Source organism: Herpailurus yagouaroundi, unplaced genomic scaffold (assembly GCF_014898765.1).
Source record: "Herpailurus yagouaroundi ecotype Mexico unplaced genomic scaffold, PumYag 165, whole genome shotgun sequence".
Classification (NCBI taxonomy): Eukaryota; Metazoa; Chordata; class Mammalia; order Carnivora; family Felidae; genus Herpailurus; species Herpailurus yagouaroundi.
The window spans coordinates 26,219,222-26,238,817 of record NW_024412406.1 but is presented as its reverse complement, the minus strand read 5'-3'; the positions used below and the strand labels follow the sequence as shown (position 1 = coordinate 26,238,817).

The 19,596-nt window shown below is 41.4% G+C and overlaps 1 protein-coding gene across 4 annotated transcripts in view; it reads right to left on the bottom strand.

Annotated features, from left to right (window-relative positions):
* PLAG1 (PLAG1 zinc finger) overlaps positions 1-19,523 on the bottom strand; it is a 50,877-nt gene extending 31,354 nt beyond the window's left edge. For all 4 annotated transcript variants that reach the window (XM_040487757.1, XM_040487756.1, XM_040487760.1 and 1 more), the window contains exon 1: positions 19,337-19,523. The gene's annotated coding sequence lies outside the window, so the exon portion shown is untranslated. The remainder of the gene's footprint in view (positions 1-19,336) is intronic.
* Between the last annotated feature and the right edge of the window lie 73 nt (positions 19,524-19,596).

Genomic DNA, 19,596 nt, shown 5'->3' with positions numbered 1-19,596 from the left:
AGGATAGGGAAGACTTAGGTCCCTGAGCAGGGCAGGGGGACATCCCCGAGTGCAAGTCAGAGCAAGCTGTAGGCCAGGGGCACAGAAGAACGACGGAGTCAGGCCAGAAGCAGGAGAAGAGAATCCCAAGCTGAAGGACTCGAGGGCGCCAAGGGCAGGGCGGGTCGGGGTGAGTGCTTCAGGGAACAGCCGACGGTGCAGGCCCAGCGAAAGGCTTCCAAAGTCTACTGAAGATGGCCGAACTTGACCGAAATGCTCTCAGGATGGCTGCGATGAACATGTATGTTATACTCAGAACTGTGCAAATGTCCAGCAATTCTAGTATTTTATTTGGGGGTAAAAGGCACAAGGTGTGACCTTTCTGGAGATGTGTGACCTCAAGGGGGTACACTGGAGCTCAGGGTACCCTTGGCGGTCAAGTGATAATGTCCATGTGCAGACTGTCCCTCTGGGAAAAGCCAGCGCGGGCGTCTGAACGCATCACTCCCCTGGACCGAGAGGCGAAGTGAGCGCTTCCCGGCCTTGGGTCTCGGCTGCGGTAGTGCAAACACCAACGGTGGGGGGAAGCGTGTGTCTCTGGATTCCTCAGGCACGGGGGGCGCTCCCCCGTCACGTCTCCTCTCACTGCCCTGGGTGCCATCTCCTGTGTGTGGACCCCCCTCCCTCCCGCACCCTCTGCCTCCTGGCCCTCCTGGGGTGTGTGATGTGTGTGTGGCTTCCTCTGTGTGTGAGCACACCCGCGTGTGGGTGCACAAGCGTGCCAAAGCTCTCTGCGTTTCTCTGTGGTCCTGCTTTCCCAGGTGGAGGTATACTTCTGTCTCCCCTCTCCTGGTTTGTGTGTTTGTGCACCCCTAGGGGTGTGTGTGTCCTTCCCTTCCCTCTGGGAGTCTGTCTCTCCTACCGAAGGCGTGTGTACCTGGTGTCTTACCTCTAGCTCTGGCGGTGGGGGGGGGGGGGGTCTCTCCCACCCTCTGGAACTGTGTTTGTGTCTAGCTCCTTCTGGGCACGAGGGTGACTCTCCCTCCCATCTAGTATGCTGAGTGTGATCGTGCCTCTCACGACCTTCTGGGTTTGTGTGTGTGTGTGTGTGTGTGTGTGTGTGTGTGTGTGCAGGGTCTCCTCTCACGTCCTGGCATAAGTGGGACTCTCTCTCTCCTCCCTTCTTGGGGTGCCCCCAAGGTGAGTGTCTCTCCACCAGCCTGCTGTAAGTATGTCTACTGCCCCCCATCTTTCTGCAGTATGTATGTCTCCTCCTCCCCATCCTGGAATGGATCTCCCCGTCCTTCCACCTCCTTCCACCTCCCGGATGTGTGCCACTCTCTCCCCGCTCATCCAGACGTCAGTGTCCCCCAGGCAGGGGTGAGATGGAGTTTCTGTATCTCTCCCCTCTCTGGGTATGAGCTGGGCATGCTGCTTTCTCTCTCCCTCCCCTGAAGCACAGACATTAATTCATGCATACATCTATGCAAAGACCTAGTATCCCCAGGTGCACAGGTCTCCCGTCCCCACTGTGTGTTTAGTCTGTGTGCGTGTGTGTGTGTGTGTGCGTGTGTGTGAGTTTCTCTCTCCGGGACTCTGGGCGTGTGTACATCCTCTCCCCCGTATGCGTGGCTGGCTGTCTTTTTTGGGGTGTACTTGTCTCCACAGCCTCACCGCAAGGCGAGGGCGAGGAGGGGGCTTCTGTGTGTCTCAGGGATGGCTCAGGCTGCGAAGGGAGGAGCCCATTGGGTAGGGTGGGGGACAGAAGAGATGCAACAAGCCACCTCCCTGTCTCCTATCCTTGCCACCCTGCACTTCATGGTCAACAAGCGACCGGCTGCCACGCCTGCGGGCAAACCCAGGCGTCTTCTCGCCAGCCCTTCTACGGGCCCAGTGCCACTGCCATTCCTCTCAGGGACGCTGTCCCGGGACACCCTCTTGCAGGACTCTGATAACACACCCTAGCCGCCGCTCCAAGCCTCCTCCAGCTCCTCTCCACAGCAGCTGACCCTCTGGTACGGCCCCGAGGGCAGAGCACCCCTCCCCAGATATTGCCGCTGTGGGTGAGCCCGGTTCCAGAGACAGAAAGAGGGAGGAGGTAGGGGCTCCGTCTAGTGAGGAGGCTGGGTACGCACAGGATGAGAGCAGGGAAGGGAGCTGGCTGGGCGAGCACAGATGTCACCCGGACCGAGACATGGGCAGGCGACCAAGCTCAGAGGAGCAGGGGAGGAAGCTGTGAGGAAGGTGCAAGGAAGGTCACAAGTCCCAGGCAGCTGCACTCTCAAGGACACCAGGGAGGGGATGACTCCACTGCACCCCGGGCCCTCTGGCCACACGGAAGGGGCAGTCGTGAATGAGGACGAGGCCCAAGGTGTGGGCCAGCTGGCAGAGGGCAACCGATGTGGCGCTAAGGAGTCTGAACCACAGTCTGGACCGGCTGTCCCCAAAGGGGCACGAGACAGTCCCGCGGGATGGCTCTCTGCCCTCACCCCCTACCCGGCTCCCTGTGCCTGGCTGGGCTCCTCCTCCGTCAGGGTCTTCTCGGGAAGCGCCCCTCGCAGGGTGTTCCTGGTTTGTTCCTTCTCCTTTAGGCCACTACACACGGTCTGTAAGGGTCCCTCTCTCCCAGCCCCCCAACTCTTCATCCTTGTGTTCCTTACTGCCTTCCAGACCACCTGCCACGAGCTGAGTGAACTCTCTACCGTCTGTCTCCGTGCAGTCTGGCTTCGTGTCTGGCAGGGTACCTAGCCCATGGCAGGCCCTCTGTAGAGTCCGCTGAGATGTGAGGACAGCGTCCTGTACGCAGACGTGGAGATGTTTGCGTACACGGATTAACAGCCATGGAGGCCCGCGAGGGGGTAGCGACTGAAGCTTTCTCAGCATGAAGCTGCCAGGCACAGGTACGGCAGGAGTGGGAGCCTGTGCTCAGGAAGGGTGCGAGCAGAGAGATGGGGTCCCAGGAGCCCAAGGAGACGCCCAGACGTTGGGAGAATGGGCACCGCCAGAGGGGAGCGCGCAGGAGACGTCTGAGCAGGAAGAGCGGGGCCAGAAGAGCAGGAGAGGAGGGGGTTTTCAGGAGCACGTCAAGTCCTGCAGAAGAGCCAAGTGGCCGTAAAATGGAAAGATGCTGCTACTGGTTGGGCTATTGATGGATGTTCTCCTGGAACACAGACTCAAAATAGGGGGGCAGGGTCAGGTAGAGGAGATGAAGGAAACAGACCGGGCTGAGACCATGCTGTCAGGGAGTGTGGCACTAATGGGAAGGGAGAAGAGATACACAGTTGGGGGCGGGGCGGGGGGCAGAGGCAAAGGTCTTCCACGACACTTTGTTTCTGACGGGGGAAGGTGGAAGCAGACTTCGCAGGTGAACGGGGGCAGATGGGAAATACCAGGACGGGAGGGGTGTGTGGTAACCCAGTTGGCTCCAGCCAACTGATACGTGCCTCCCCAGGTCATGAGGCCCAGCCCCGCCCCCCGCCCCAGACAGACTCCCTGAGGCTCTGCTAAAGCGTGTCCCACCCACAGGAGTATTCTGGAAGAGCGAGAGGTGAGGAGGAGGTAGGCGGGGAGCCGCGTGGCTGGCCCAGTCTTCCCTGTGGACTGGGCAGGGTATCAGGCGCGAGGGTGGGGGAACGAGGGTGTGAGGGCTGAGAATCCGTGAGGAGAAGATGCAGCCAAGGGGCCGAGAACAGAGACAGAGCTAGAAGACTGGCTCTGTATCACTAACGACGCAACCGTGAATCTCAGGGGGTCTGCTTCTCAAAGCATAAAGATCCCTCAGTGTGGCATTCAAGGTCTGGTACATCCTGGCCCCCGACTCCCTTTCCAGCCTCATCAACCTCATTCTGTTCACCTCTGCCATCTGTACTCCAGTTACGGGGGAGCCCCAGGCGTGTGCCACGGGCCCAGAATGGTCACCCCTCCCTTGTTCTTAGTTTTCCCCTCCCATTGGCTGCTCTAGGACCACCTCCTCTGTGGATCGAATCATCTCCTGCCATTGAACCACTTCTTCCTCTATATGCCCGTGTATGTTTTATGTTTCTACAAAGGAAGTACTAGACCCACATCACAAGCTCCAACTGAAGGGTAGAAAAGACGGCTTTGTGACCAGGGGTCGGAAGGAATGGTCGGGCCACAAATAAAACTACTCAAGTCTGAACTGCTGGCTTTAGGATGTTGAGAGTTGAGAAGCCAGCCTTCCATCCAGCCTTCCAACTATGTCAAAAAGGCCTTTGAAAATGTGGATCTAGAACTTGCCAGTGAGGAAGGGACTAGTGATAAGGATCTGAGTCATGTGCACAGCAGCGGACGACTGCTTCCAGTCTGGATTATAGTAACATTTCTGTAACTCCCTTCTCACACCCATGGGCTCAACTGCTTTTGGATTCTGAGCCGACTTTACTTTCCTAACTCATATCCTCCCCTCCTCAAAAAGCTACAGTGCCTCCCACAGCACAGAGCGCAAACTCGTTGGGCTGGGTGGGAATCAAGGTTGTTCACATTCAGGCATCAGCACACCTTTCCAGTCTCACCTGGTGCTGCCCCCCAACAAACCATCCTTTCCAGTCAGACTGGTATTCCTGGAGGCCACGGACAATAAGCACATTTCTGCCTCCTCACTTCTGCTGAAATCATTCCTTTCAACCTGAAGGCCCTCCCTTCTTTCTGCCCATTCTTAACTCACGCCTGTTGAAAGCCCACCTCAAGTACACCTCTCTCTCCTCGGAATACCTATAATTTTTGCCGCCTATACCATTCATTTTGCATTTTTAAAAAAAGTTTATTTATTTATTTTTGAGAGAGAGAGAGAGAGAGAGAGAGAGAGAGAGAGAGAGGCAGAGAGGGAAAAAGAATCCCAAGTAGGCTCTGTGCTGCCAGTGAAGAGCCTGCTGTGGGGCTCGAACTCACAAACCATGAAATCATGACCTGAGCTGAAATCAAGAGTTGGATGCTTAAATGACTGAGTCACCCAGGCACCCCTCGTTTTGCACTTTAAGATATACTGCCTGTTTCCCTTTCATCCATCAACCTATCATCCACAGGCATAAAAGAAAAACAAAGGAAAGGCAGAAGGCAAATACAAGTTCCCTAAGAGGGGCAGGAAGTACTCTTCCTACTTCTGGCTCCCATTTGGAGAATAAAGAAACTTCGAAAAGAAGATGGTTTGAGATGGGACTTATGGGACAGGGAAGATGTGGACAGGTGTGTGAGGAAAACATTGCAGGGACTGGCCAAAGTAAAAAAAAAAAGAAAAAAAAAAAAAAAAAAAAAAACTTGGGCACACTGAAATATGGGGTGTGTCTCTGAATTCCCTAAATCTGCAGAGGTAAGTACATGAATAATAAAATAGGGATCTGGAACTTAACTTGGAATCTTGGGGACTTGGGATGCTGCTGCACACGGCATTAAATTCTTTCAATTCTCCTGAGTGGTAAGATCATCAGTGACACCTTCTATCTCGGAAGCCTAATACCTGAAATTAACTAAACACTATTTTCAATGGTCATAATAAAGAATTACATTGTTTATGGAGCTCAATTCAAAAATTCAAAAACAGACCCTCATTATCCTGAAGCTGGATGGCATTGTTATAAACGTGTTTTAAAGCAAAAACTGATCAAGACTACACCTTGTAAGATCATGAAATCCTATAAAACAAAGTTTAGATTTATATTTTTAAAAATCTCCTTTAACTCAGCAAACTTAGAATTTCCTCCCAATTCCCAGTAGATGGCTTAAAAATAAGTAGACATGTAGCACTTTCTAACTTGCGTTAGCATCAACCTTATGACTGAAAATTTCATTTTTACAGCTTTTAAAAAATAAATATATAAATTCCAATCTGGATATAATTTAGGTTTACATGAGCAAATTAATGTACCATAACTAGCTTACATGGCCAGTGCATTCTAAGGACTTACTTACACAAAGTAACAGAATGCCAGTTTCGGAAATCACGACTGCCCCTTGCATTTACATAATGCCTGCACTTCCTATCCCACAAGACCGAGGTGGAAATACAATGAGAGAATATAGGTAAAGGAAAATATTGCTCTCCAGCCAAAGTCCTTTATAACGGATGCATGGCATTAATACTCAAAATATTTTGGGCGATATAATTTAAAAGTCATGTTGGCTAATGATTCGGGGAATAATTTAACCAATCAAGTTAAGTTTCTTTTTCTTTTAAACAGAAACAGTCTCTTTTTTGTGCTCATTTTGGTTTTGCTCTTTACTAGGAAGAACTTTTAACTAAAACTTGGCTAAAATAAAACATCTGATAATAGCTCTCATCTTTGAAGGATCAAACCCTCTGCTTTCTTATTTGATCAATTTCAAGCTATCTTAAAAACACCTGTACAACTCCACCTTATGTTAGTGAAGTGATCGATGAAACAGATAAAGGCGTTTACCTTTAAAAATTCCCAAAGTTCCTTTTTTGGCAGCTGAATACCATACTTCTGAACTGTGTAACTTCAAAACTCTAGATTTAGTACAGCCTTAGATACAGAAGCACAGTGTCCTAAAATGCCTTTAAAATTTACTATAATACGTCTGCTTCTTTTTCAGAAGTGGTTTTGGACGTTATCGCTTGATAAAAAGCACAGAAAATTAGTGCATGCGGTACACAGGCACTGCCATACACAGGGTGGCAGCACTGAGAACAAAACACAGGCAAACGGCAGAACACCCGAATGGCCCAGGCGGCCACACACAAGTGTGCCCGCAACCTGATTATGAAAACACTTCTCAGACTCACGGCGATTTCGGTTTTAATTAAGAAATTCCTTTTAATTCTGGCAGAGGTACCATGCATTTTAGAAAAGCTCTTATGAGTCAGGCTCTGAATGGGATCAATTGCACTTTTCTCACAACAAACCTGCTCTTCCTCTTCCTGCACTGATAAAAGGTAAACTGAGTACCATTACATTTAAGACATTGTACCCATTATACCCAGTGCTTAAGTAGAGCAGCTGTATCTCAAGTGTGTGTGTACACACACACACACACACACACACACACACACACACTCTCTTCTGTTGTTGTTGTGTGTGTTTCTTTCCAATTTATTTAACTTAAAAACAAAAAGTTAGTTCATCTATTTCTCCCACCCCTGCCCCACCCTCTGCCTCTGGCAACTACGAATCTGTTCCCCGTATGTATGAGGTTGGTTTTATTTATTTTAATTTCTCACATATAAGAAAGATTATGAAGAACGTGTCTTCTTCTGTCTTCACTTAGCTTAATACCCTCAAGGTTCATCCATACTGTCACAAGTGGTGAGGTTTCATTTTTTTTAATGGTTGAATAATATTCCAGTGTGTGTGTGTGTGTGTGTGTGTGTGTGTGTGTGTGTGTTGTTCCTGTACCCTGACCATTGTAAATGGGGATGTACATATCCTTTCAACTTAGTGCTTTCATTTTCTTTGGATAAATACCCAGAAGTGGAATTGCAGGATCATGTGGTAGTTCTATTTTTACTTTTTTGAGGAGCCTCCACACTATTTTCCATAGAGGTTGTACCAATTTACATTCGCACCAACAGCGAACAGGGTTCCCTTTTCTCCACATCCTTGCCAACACTTGTAATTTCTAGTCTTTCTGAAACAGCCACCCTAACAGGTGTGAAGTGATATTTCATCATAGTTTCGATCTGCATTTCTGTGATAATTAGTGATGTTGAGTATCTTTTCATGTACCTGTTGGTGATGTGCACGTCTTCACTGGAAAAATGTCCATTCAGATCTTCTGTCCATTTTTTAACTAAATTGTTTGGTTTATTTTGCAACTGGGCTGTGTAAGTTCATATATATTTTGGGCATTAGCAGATAAATGATTTTATCAGATAAATGATTTGCAAATATTTTCTCCCATTTAGTAGGTTGTTTTTTCATTTTGTTGGTTTTCTTGGTGCCTACAAGCTTTTCAGTTTGATGTAGTTCCACTTGTTTATTTTTTTCTCTTGTTGCTCTTGCTTTTGGTGTCAGGTTTTTAAAAATCATCACCAAAGACCTATGCCAAGGAGCTTATTGCCTTTTTTTTTCTAGAAGTTTTAAGGTCTCAGGTCTTCTTTTTAAAAAAAAAATTTTAAAGTGTATTTATTTATTTTGAGAGAAAGAGAGCACCAGTGGGGGGAAGAACAATAAGAGAGGGAGAGAGAGAGAATCCCAAGCAGGCTCCTCCCGCTGCTAGCGCAGAGCCCAATGCGGGGCTCGAACTCAGGAACCATGAGATCGTGACCTGAGCTAAAATCAAGAGCTGGACACTTAACCAACTGAGCCACCCAGATGTCCCGGTTTCAGGTCTCACATTCAAGTCTTTAATCTATTTTTAGTTAATCTTCGTGTATGGTATAAGGTAGTGGTCCAGTTTCATTCTATTGTATGTGGCTGCCCAGTTTTCCCAGTACCGTTTATTGAAGAGAGTGATCTTTTCCTCGTTGTATTTTTGGCTCCTCTGTCATAAATTAATTGGCTATATGTGTGTGGGTTTATTTCTGGGCCCTCGATTCTTTTCCATTGATACATGCATGTGTTTTATGCCAATACCATACTGGTTTTTTTTTTTTTTTTTTCATACTGCTTTACTATAGATTTGTAATATAGTTTGAAATCAGGAAATTTGATGCCTCCAGCTTTGTTGTTCTCAAGACTGTTTCACAGCTATCTGGTATCTTGTGGTTCCATACAAATTTTGGGATTATTTGTTCTGTTTCTGTGAGAAATGCCCTTGGAATTTTAACAGGGATTGCACTGAATGTGTAGATTGCTTTGGGCAGTATGGACGTCTGACCAATATTAATTTTTCTCATCCATGAGCATGGAATATCTTTCCATTTATTTGTATCTTCCTCAATTTCTCTCGTGTTTTCTAGTTTTCAATATATAGGTCTTTCAGTTCCTTGGTTAAATTTATGCCTAGGTTTTCTTTTTGATGCAATTGCAAAAGGTGATGTTTTCTCAATTTCTTTTTGATAGTTCATTATTAGCGTATAGAAACATTATACATTTTTATATATTGAGTTTGTATCCTGAAACTTCACTGAATTTGATTATTAAATTTAATAGCTTTTTGATGGAGTTTCCATATATATAATATCACACCATCTGCAAATAGTGGACAGTTTTATTTCTTTCTTTCCAATTTAAATGCCTGTCTTTTATTTCTTTTTCTTGCCTAATTTCTCTGGCTAAAACTTCTAATACCATGTTGCATACAGGAGGCAAGACTAGGCATCTTGCCTTGTTCCTGATCTTAGAGGAAAAGTTTTCAGCTTTTCACCACTGAATATGATGCTAGCTGTGGGCTCGTCCTATATGGCTTTTATTATGTTGAGACACATTACTCTACACCCACTTTGTTGACAGTTTTTATCATAAATAGATGCTGCATTTTTTCAAAATTTTTTTTTGCATCTACTGAGATGGTCCCATGACTTTTATCCTTCATTCTTATTAATGTGGTTATCATTCTGACTGATCTGTGACTGTTGAGCCATCCTTGTATCCCTGGAATAAATCCCACTTGATCATGGTAACAGGATTCTTTTAACGTATTGTTAAATTCAGTTTGCTACCATTTTGTTGGGGATTTTTATATTATGTTCAACAAGGATATTAATCTGTAATTTTTTCTTGTGGCATCCTGTTTACTTTGGGTATCAAGGTAATGCTGGCTTCATAAAATGAGTTTGGAAGAGTACCCTCCTCTTCTATTTTTGGGCACAGTTTGAGAAAGATTAGTATTAATTCTTCTTTGAATGTTTGGTAGAATTCACTAGTGAAACCATCTGGTTCTGGACTTTTGTTTCTTGAAAAATTTTTGTTTAGTGACTCAATCCCCTTACTACTGATTGGTCTGTTCAGATTTTCTATTTCATCATGAATCAGTTTGGGTAGGTTGTATGCCTCTAGGAATTTATCTGTTTTTCTCAGTCATCCAATTTGTTGCCATATAATTGTTCATGGTACTCATAATCTTTTGTATTTCTGTGTATTTCTGTATCTCCTTTTTCCACTTCTGATTTGAGTCTTCTCTTTTTTTCTTGGTGAGTCTAGCTAATGGTTTGTCAATTTTATCTTTTCAAAGAATCAGCTTAGTTTCACTGATCTTTCCTATTGTCCTTTTAGTCTCTTTCATTTACTTCTCCTCTAACAGATGTTATTTCCTTTCTTCTACTGGGTTTCATTTGTTCCTTTTCTAGTTCCCTGAGGTGTAAAGTTAGATTGTTCATTTGAACAAGAAGATGTAACATTTGTAAACATTTATGTACCCCAAATAGAAGTACCTAAATAAATAAAGCAAATAGTAACAGACATAAAGGAAGAAATAAACTACAATACAATAGTAAGGGGCTTTACTACCTAACTTACATCAACGGATATATCATCCAGACAGAAAATCAATAAGGAAACATTGGCCTTAAATGACACATTAGACTAGATAGACTTAACAGATATTCACAGAACATTCCATCAAAAGCAACATTCTTAAGTGCACACAGAACATTTTCCAAGAGAGATCATATATTAGACCCCCAAAAAGTCTTAAGAAGATTAAAATCGTATCAGGCATCATCTTTTCTAACCACAATGGTATGAAATTAGAAATTAATTACATGAGGAAAACTGGAAAATTCACACAAGATTAATAAGCAACATGCTACTGAACGACCAGCAACTTGCTGGTCAAAGGTGAAATCAAAAGAGAAATAAAAGAGACAAATGAAAATGGAAACGTAACCTACCAAATGTATGGGATGCAGCAAAAGCAGTTCTAAGAGGGAAGTTCATAGCGATAAAAGCCTACCTGAAGAAACAAGAGAAGCCTAGTGCATATTTAAAAAAGATGACCCGAGCTATGATTAAAAGTGCTTCAAGATAGAAACTTCTTTTAAGAATGATATGATCCTGGGAGCAAAAATGCTGTGATTAGGTAAAGGCAGTTAAAGTTTTAAAACACTTGCCTTAATTATGTTATAATGTCCAAAAAGGGAGACTTTTCAGGAAAACATCTGTAACACTACTTAAAAAGAACTGAAATATCCCCAAGAGTCTTAAATGCTTAATGATTAAAAATTTCAAATGCAGTGGATATTCAACTGGCATAAAGTTACTTCTAACCCATTTGTCACCATTTTTCCTTCAAAAATAACTGCAATAATCAAATATTATAATTTTCTAAGTAATTGCGTGCCTGTATTTGAAAAATATATACACATTGTGTAAAAAAACAGACGTTTATGAACTGCTACAAAGCGTCAGATTTATAGGTCTTCACTTTGTTTACAAAATCCTAGGCATATAAAAATAAATTCAGGTACAGAAACAACTTTCAATGAAAATTCCCAAATTTCAGCAGTGCATCAAGTTATCCCAATATTTAAAACCTTTGTTTTGTGTCGAATTACATCGATTCCTTGATAATCAGATTCATTTGGATTTAGGATAATATACTGTGCATGTATAACCTCTTAAAAGGTAATGTATGCAAAATTATTGCTAAGGAATATTCATTTGCCTTACACATTTCTCTTAAAAGTAAAGTAAAGCAAATTACCTTAAAAGCTGAGCCTGGTACATGTGCTTTGCCCAGGGCATAGTTAACTCAGTTATTTGTTTGGATGACAGTAGCTCCAAGGATGCTCAAGGTTTATGACGCAGAACAAGAAAGGCATAAAATATCACCCACTGTTGTTGGAAGAGCACCCTATCTTTGAGGCATTTTCCTTCTCAGAAACGTTTTAAACTCTTCCAAATAAGACCTAGCAGGGATCTTCTACACCGCTTGGTATAATAAACCTACCTATTTTCTTAGATGGCTAATTCTGTTTAGAGCTGAAACCCTAAGCATCTGAATAGTGATCTGCAAATAAAATACTACTATTAGAAGCATAACATAACCAAGGTTGAAATTTTACCCAATGAAATGACCTCAGACAATAACAAATTAGAAAAACACATAAAAAATATTTTCTCAGATTTACTCAGAAAATAAGGTTAGAAATACAAAGAAAGTGAATTCATATTTGAGGTGTAGTTTATAATAACATATACTGGTCACATGAATATTTCTTTTTAAGGTTATAATAGATCTTATTCAGCTATATAAAGAACCAACTCTCATAAGCTGCAAATTTAGAACAAATTCAATTTCAAAGTAAAGGAGCTAATTTCTCTTCTTTGGAATGGAACAGTTACAGAAATTATACTTAGGAAATACAAAAAGCTTAAGAAAGATAACATTACCCTTAAATAAAACTGTATTTTCATTTCATTGGCTAAAGTTGATTTAAAAAAAAAAAAAAAACTATTCTCATCCTTTTAGGGTATGGTGGATAAGGGATATGGGCACTATGTAATTCCAGCTTTGAGACAATTCAAGAAAATAAAATCAAATTACTGAGAAAATGTTGCATACTAAAATTCAACTGGTGTTATTTTTAACCTGAGTGTCTGAACTACCTTAGGTTTCCAGGTTCCGTTTCTTAAAATTCTTCTGATCAAGAACGATTCAATCAACTTTTTACTAATATATTTTAGTGAACAAAACTGATGAAAAATTTTCTCAGCTTGCCTTTTAGCCAAAGGAGCTAAGTCCCTCATTCTCCGACTGATTTCTAGTTTAACAGTCTCCAAAAATATATCTCAAAATGAAAGGCTCTACTGCCTAACTATTGATCAAAAAGACAGAAATTAAAAAACAACAAAAAAACTGATGGCAGTCCTTTAACTGAAGCATTTCATCTGAGAATTCATAGTCCCATATTCAGAAACTTTTTAGAAGCTAGGATATCATAAAGAATCAACAGGCACATGTACAGTTTCGATATTGGCTTGAGACAATAATTCAAGTATTTGTTAACTGAAAGTCTAACACGAGTCTCTCATTCTCAAAAAAGGTAGAGTTCAAGACTGTGCAAGGACAGATCATCATTCACAATCTGCAGAGGATTCGGTCGCCCTTTAGGAGAAGATGCCTCCTCTACCCTCAAAATACCTTCTCATGCTAAAGGAAACTTGGACACGGGAACATAACACTATAGTAAGTCTAGATTCTCCTTCAGAAAATCAATTGCTACTTCATAAATAGGAAAGAAAATTTTCCTTTAACTGTCAGCAGACACTCAAAAACATTCCAGAAATTAAGAACTTTGTTGAATGTTCTTATCTTTACCTTGGGAAAAGCTTTTTAAATGTTATTAAGTCTGTAGGAAATGATTTAAATTGCCCTAAAAAAAAGTCTACAAAGTACCTGGTTCTTAGCCTACGTTTTAAAAATCTATTTCATTAACCTAACAGAAAGCTTTAAAATTTCTGATGAAGAATGGAGAAAATAATTTTCAATATTTTCTAAGGTTTTTCAGAACACTTCACTTAGGTACACACTTAAAACAATCTTTTAACATTTTTTAAAAATAGCAAGAAAATCATTTTTCCTTACTTGAATTTAAAGAATTGAAAAAAACCACTACAAACTATTCTTAGAATTTAATTTAGTTTGATTCAAATCTAAGAAGACACAGAGGAAAGGCTTTGGAGGAACCTATTTTTAAAAGGTTATCATAAAGTCATCAATTTGTTTTAAAAACACTCTCTTATAGATTCCCCCAATTACCTCTCTCTTTTGGGGGGGGTAAATTTATTATTTTTGCTCTGTAATTAGTTATTCTTTATTCACATAAGTCAATTTTTAAATTTACCATGATTTTTATTTTATTCTGAAATTCTCATCTACTTACTTCTTTCCCAACAATTTTGGGCATTTTAGTCCATTCTTATGTTCCTGTTATACACTTTCACTACTTAAACTCTTATTTTTAAAAGGCACCTAAAAGACTTTCTAGCACCTTTACAGTTCTAGGTTTTCTGGGTTTTTAGATTAGGAAAAAAATTTCACTTAAAAAAAAAAAAAACTGCAAGGAAACATTTCAAGCAAATTGCTTATCCTATTAACCTAGGACATAATTGCCTAAATTCACTCATTTTACATATGCACACACATTTCTTAGGTAGTCATCTCCAATTCCCAACGCACACTGTGGTTAGTTTTAACGCCATGATCCTGCAGTAACTCTGTTTACAAGACATCCAGGGACTTTTAAACACTAACAATTTTAATGCACACCACCTCCCTTTTTGAAGATGAGAAATTATTTGTTTTACAAAAATGGATTTCTGGTTTCTGATAAGCATTACAAATTTTTAAAAAAAGCAAAAGCCTTGGCACCCTAATGACCACAAACAACAATACACACAAAACAAAAATACCAAACATACAGAAAACAAAAATGCCAAAGCACCCTCGGTGGTGCCCCACAGCCCTGTCCTTGCCCATACCACTGTGGAGAGGGGAGGCAGGGGCAGGTGTACCTACTGAGGAGAATGCACACCCCTGGACAGCAGGCCAAGCGAGTTAAAAGCAAAAATCAAATTATGTCTGTGTCATAACTTCTAGGAGGCTTTTGTACTTCATATAGTTCTTGTAACATCAAACGTGAACAACTACACACCAATGCTTTCATAAAATATTATGATCTAAACATTTTCATTTAATTTCTCAAATTATGCTCGGAAATGAAAGCTGCTAATGAAATAGAAAAGCTGTCCTGTTACAAACGAAAAGTGGTAATACAGTAGATGTCAGGTTCAGGCATTTCAAAAAATTTGGGCACTGAAATAAACGCAAGAAGTAAAAATTAGTTACCTCCAAAGTGGTCTTATCGTAAAACGGAAAAGAATTGCCACACACGAATTCTAAAATCATAGTTCACTTTGCAGTTTATCAATCCAATGTACCCTGCCCTCACATTTAACTTATTTGTAAATACTTTTCCAAGGCTACCTAAACACTAACTAATTGGTTAAATATGCTGCATGCATTAATTCCTGTTAAAATTAAAGAAATTAAAAGTCCACTTTTGTTTTTTTGCAGTGGCTGATACATATTCCAAGTATTTGATGTTTCAGAAAAGGTGCTTATCAGGTTCTTAAAACATTTAAAACATGGCTCAAAGGACAATTTATAACCCTTTTACCTTTAACATATTCACTATCTTGGATTTTGTTGTACACATTCAGTTGTTTTTCCTTCTTCTGAAACTCTTCCCTTACTCAAATAACTAAAGAATCTACGATATTATCAATACAAAGAGAAAAAATTTATATTTATTTCCTATACATTTGGAAACACACAAAAAAAGAAAAAGTAATCCAGGCAGTGTAAGTAAACTCATTCAGTGAAACTTTTTTCTTGGGTTTGTGTGTGTGTGTGGATGAATGTGTGTGTAACAGGTAATTTTTTATATATTTTAATTTTCCAAAAAAAAACAGGATTCTAAATAAAGAATATTAAAACATTCCTAGAAGGAACCAATATTTTGATTACACAGTTCAAGAGGCAAATGATTATTGAAACAAAACTTAAAAGACAGCTAGCTATAGATATAGGTTTCAGATATTTGGCTTTTCAAATGTCAAAGACAGGAGCATTACATTTCATTTAGCAAACAACAATTTCATCCTCAGAAAGGAAAATTTCCAGAATACCAATCAAAATGTATACAATTGTGTTAAAAATGAGGAAAAAATTCCCACTTTCGTAGGGTATTAAAACACAAAGAGTATCCTTAAAACTTTTTAAACTATCTTGATAAAAGCAAATTCACTATTTAGCTGTAAGACATCTGTTTACTAAAATATTTTGGTTATAATAAATATACAGATACAGAATTTTGTCAGTATTAGCCCATATTTATAAATTATCTTCCACAGTGCTAAATTCCTTATAGAATTTCAAATAGCAGAATTGGGCATATAAATTTCAAATAAGAATCTCAAACTAGGAGGTTTCTCTAATTCTAACGGAAATAAAGAGTTTGAGTGTACACTATCCTTAGATTATTTCTGTAAATTTGTATAATTTAGTAGTAGCTTCAGAAAAAGTATGTTCAACAGGTAGTGTATCTAAGACATTTAAAAAGCTCAATACACCCAATTCAAATTAGATATTATGCTGTGTCCTATCCAAATAAGACTCTCTAAGGAATTACAGATTTTTATACTTTGTACACTCTCAGTGCATTTTCTAATTCAGTTAAGTAGCTAGCCGTGTAAAACCCAAACACGAAGAAAGTTTTATATCACCCTTTGTGGGAAAGGGGAAAAAAAAAAATCACAATACCAGCACTTTTATTTAGGTTGACAACTCACTAATCATAACTTGAAGTGTCCAAACAAACTGAATAACTCAATAGTCTAATGCAAGTGGCAGAAATACTTTTCCTTCACTTTTACAGAAACTGAATTTAATGATATTACTATCTAGTTTATCAAAGTGGCAAGCATTCAAGATGTAAAGGTCTCATTTATTTGAAACACATAGCCTAACCCTGACTACTTATAGTTAATGGAACTGTCCCCAGCCAAAATACAATGAAAATGTAAAATGTATTTCAAAGGTTCTATAAATATTAATGGCGTTCTGAAACCCCTGGACAGATGATTATTTTGGGGAAGGGGAAATTACTCTTTCCCATTGATAGTTTAATCACTTTCCAATCAGTTTTGATTTTACAGTGGTTCATGGGAATAATTTTTAATGAGTTCTTAGAAAGTTATAATTGCTTCCAAAATCAGAAACCACAAGATGATGTACTCAAACACTACACCGATGTAATGCTGTTAGGGAGGTATTTACAGAAAGGTGCAGATAGGGGCTCAGCTGTGAACACACGTTAACATACAATGGGCTTCAAAACAATAATCTGTTTGTACAGTATGGAAGGAAAAAATATTCTGTATAAGAAGTCTAAAAATCCAGCTCTAATTTTAATCCATTGCTATAACTCATAAAAAAACAAAAGAAAATAGGCATTTATTTCAGAACTCCATATACCTGTGGAAAACAGAGCCCAAGTAAATTCTCTCCGAGAGTAACCTTAATCTCAAATAGAGCACAGCTGACAATGGACACATTTTAATTTTTGAAAATACTGTGAACATGTAAACCATTAGAGTCAATAGTAGTTTATGATCAGTAAACATTTCCTGGCAAATAACACACATAAATTCAACTGAAAAGATGCAGACTGACAGGTCTCAGGATTTTAAAACCTTTTAATTTCAAAGTAGCAGAGTTCCAGCACATGTATAGGATGGGCTTTAAAAATGGGTCTACGTAAACTTTTCCATGGTGTTGGTGGATGTGCTTTTTTTTTTCCCTTAAAGAAATGCCTACTGCTTACAGTGTAAAAGAATCTCCACCACTCTGTCTGCAGTTTTCAACCAGAAGTCCTCAATGTACCTTAAGCCAAATTGAATATTAGGTATTTTACAGCTTTTACAAAATGGCTGTAAAATCACATTATGGGCATACACAGCTCTTTGATCTTGCTGCACAGAATTCATAACTGTTCAATAATGCTATACCATTACACCACACACCTTAAACTATTTCCATTTTTCCACAAATCCTTCCAAAACCAGCTTCCAAAGCAAAGAAATGTAACATGAAAAGTTCCTGGGAGGCTTGTTACACAAAAGAACAGCTTGGATACAAACTAATCTACACAATGTCCATCTTCTGGTGAGCCTGTTTATCCCTCCTTTCCCTCCATCACTCCTAAAGGTGGCTGCACTCGAGTAGTGGAAAGAGAAGGCTCTTCCCTCACCACACCCTCCCAGCACCTCTGCTTTTGGTCCTCAGACAGGGATTCTGTGTAGGTGATGAAAATCACAAGAAAAGAGAAGCTGTCCCTTTAAAATGCCCTGCTCTGTCCCATATCCCACGTGGAACCAACATCAGCAGCACTTTCCCATTAACTTCAATGTGATGCAAGAGGCACCATCCTTTTATATACGTAAAACCAGAAAACTTCAGCTTAATATTCTTTACTAAGGATGAACAGGTGAAGCAAACGGGTCAGGAAGGGAGAAACCAAGCAACTCCCCACCCCTCCCCAAAAGGTGCTCCAGTCTTGCACTCCAGTCTCTCTGTGCAACATCACCTCTCTACCCCTCCTCTGTAGAGCCCAGATTAAAGAAAGGAGGGAGCCACTAACAAAACCTGAAACATAAATGCGACGAAAATGCAATCTAAAGCCGGAAAGGTTTATTCTTCCAATCACACGTATTAACTCTATTAAGAAAATGGCATCACTTTTTTTTTCCACCAAAAAAAACCACCCACCCCGCAAAGATCATTAAAAGAGAGTTATAAAATAGCAAATATAGTGTTTATCTTATCTCAGATCAGTCCACATTACCAATAAGTTTAGCAGTTTCTGCACTACCACCTCCCCCCTCCCTCCCCCTCCTTCTCTTGCATCGGATTTTCACGTTTTCTCATTGTCGGTTGAGTTATAAAAGGCTTTTGCCCTTCGAAAGTTTTAAAAAATAAATAAATATTAACTCCTTGGTCCCTGCAAAGTCAAAATGGACTTCAGGGGAAAGGCGGTTCATACTTTTACCTTTAGCGAGAAAAGGGGGAGCATCCCGGATTTTTAGGGATTTTTTGCGATTTTTAAAAAATTTTTATTTGGTTATATGCCTGAGTTCTCCCTCCATTTTGGTTGTTTATGATACTGACAACAAGCTGTCCCTGCTCTGTGCAGATCTCCTGCTTTCATTTAGCACCCCCTCCCCCTACCCCCCCTCGCAGCCACACATCCAGGGCTCACACCTCCCCGCAGACCCCGCACCCCGACCCCGACTCGCCCACCTGAGGAAAGGGCAAAAACAAATTCATTTCTCCAAAAAAGAAAAACCTCTTTTGAAAAAGGGGCAAAGTTACCCCAAGTCACTCAAAGTGCCCCCCAAATATTGCCGACTGCGGGTTTCCGCCAGGCCCTTTGGGAAGCGACCTTCCCCCGGGATGTTTTGGTGGAAAATGCGGAGAGTTTACTCTCAAAACTGAATTTATATTAATTTTTCCCTTATTTTTCGGGTCTCTAATGTCTTCCGCTCTCGCTGCTGCCGCTGCCGCTGTCACAATATTCACAGCACCAGAGAGGAGGAGGAGGAGGAGGAGGAAAACTTTTCAAACTTTCCAGACCCTGAATAAAGGGTTTTTTTTTTTTCCCACCGACCTCACCTTTGGGTCTCCAGCCGCATCGCCCCCTGCCCTGTCAGAAGCGACTTCGGGAGTCCTCACACCCCCGCTTAATTATTTTATTTTATTTTTTATTATTATTTTTCTCTCTGGGGTCCTGAGCAGGGGCTGAGAGTAGCACAAACTTTTCCTCCTCCTGCCGCCGCCGCTGCTCCTCTGCCCCCTCGGCTAGTCCCATAATTTAAATAACCCTGATATTTCTCCCGCTAAACGCCTCTCCGCCGCCCCGGACCCCGGGAGAACTCACCGCGGGGCTTTAACATCCTCCCTCCGGCCCGTCCGCCGCCTTTACACCGCCCGCGGAATTTCTAATAATTTTTTTCTCATATTTCGGGCTGGACGCGGCGGGCCTGGAAATTGTTTCCTTACGCCTCTTTCCAGCAGCCATTGTAGTGTATGCGCTGCCCCTGCAGCCCAACTTGCAGCTGCCGCTGCCGCCGCCGCCGCCGCCGCCGCCGACGTCGCGCCCACCGCCGCCTCCCCCGGCTAGCTCGGCCGCCACCCCCG